This window comes from Poecilia reticulata, linkage group LG6 (genome assembly GCF_000633615.1).
Source record: "Poecilia reticulata strain Guanapo linkage group LG6, Guppy_female_1.0+MT, whole genome shotgun sequence".
Lineage (NCBI taxonomy): Eukaryota > Metazoa > Chordata > Actinopteri > Cyprinodontiformes > Poeciliidae > Poecilia > Poecilia reticulata.
The window spans coordinates 18,703,882-18,705,601 of record NC_024336.1 but is presented as its reverse complement, the minus strand read 5'-3'; positions in this window follow the sequence as shown (position 1 = coordinate 18,705,601).

Here is a 1,720-nt window from a genome sequence, read left to right as displayed (position 1 = left end):
TTGCAAAGTTTCAACGATTTGAAACTTAAAAAATAAAACTAACAAACAAGGCTGGACACGAGCCCAAGATAATCTCAGCACCAAACACAGTGTGGGCCGTTGCCAAGACTTTATCCCCATATTTTCAGCCTTTCGAACACAACTTTACAAAAGGTGATAAGAGTTGTGGAGATTTTGTGTTTTAAAAAGACATTTTTCTTCCGYGACAGTTGCAATTGTGGCCAATTTTGCACATTTATCAAACATGATTGTGTCAAATTAATCCTTAACTCCTTTCAATCTAATCAATAATCYTGATTGATCTAAGCGTGTGGCMTTAAAGTCATGCAAATCTGAACTTTTAGGTTAAATGTTGATAAATTCAACTCTTTTCACACTTTATTTGCTCATTTTCCTCCAGTTCTRGCTAATCTCCCAACTGTCCTCTGCTTCACTGCTAACATTCGCTGCATATCTGCAGATCATGTTTGAGATCTCTCTCTCAGCCACATTGAGAGAGGCAGGGCATGTACAGCTAATCAGCTTGAATAAGTAAAGGAAACAGTTTGACAGGCCAGGTAATGAGAAGTAATGAATCACTAATCACAGTCTCTTACAACCCTTGGAGCACAGATGAAAAATTAAAGGTAATTAGCTTGCACAGTTGTGAAAACAATATTTAAGACTGTTGGCATCGCATGGCACAGACTTAACAGATTTTCTCTGCTGATAGCATACATCAGCGCCACGCTGAAGTCCTAATATCAAGCTGTTATTGGAAAAGCTTTCTCAATGTAATTTTAGTGACTGATCTGATTGGGGTGTACAAGCCTCGCTTTTTTTTTTTTTTTTCCCCTCCTCTCTGAAGCAATCTTGCAAAAATGCAAACATGATAAATGTTTCAGTTAGTTTTTTTCCCCTCTAGTTTCTCCCCGCCGATGTTTAAAAGAGAACATGGCAGCRCCTTACTTTGCGATTTTCTTCTTAAAATAAACACAGCGGAACAACAATGCGGGCAATTCAAAAACATCTGGTCAGAGCTGGGACGTTTCTGCAGCTTCCCATTGTTCCTGTGCTTGATGGCACTGAGAAAGATGCTTTGATGGAGCCCATGTCTGACAAGTCTGTGTGAGACTCAAAGTACAGGATCCAGACATGGACTGTCAGTCAAAGCCGCCACATCTCCCAGCTGAGACGTGCCAGTTTAGTCACAGTTACAAAGGAACTAATATGCGTTAAGTGGAGCAAGGCACACATATGGGCCCGGTAGAGCCCCGTGTCCCGAGGCAGGGATTGAATGAATGCCAAAGAACATAAGCCCAAGATATAAAAAGAATTACAAGGGGACAAATAAAACACGGGGATTATGTCAGTGTGAGAAATGGAGGCGTTGTAATTCTGCCTGTGTGCTGGCTCACCTCTCCCTTTTCAGCATCCGGGCCCGTGGGCTGCAGCCCTGCAGTCCTGCACCTGTGTTCTGACTATCTAGGAGATTTAGGTGCAGAATTCAGCAAAGGTCTTATCACAAGAAGGAGGAAAAAGGGAGAAAAAGGAGTAGAAAGTGAAACAAGACAAGCTAATGGTTCCTGTAAGCTTCATTGGGCTGTTTGCCCCATGTCTTGGTGAGTTTGGAGTTTTGCTACACGCTTATATTTTTTGATGATGGATTGAGKATTGAGATATCCAAAGCTCCAGATATTGTTAAATAAACTTGTACTTATTGAAAACTCATTAAAACTCT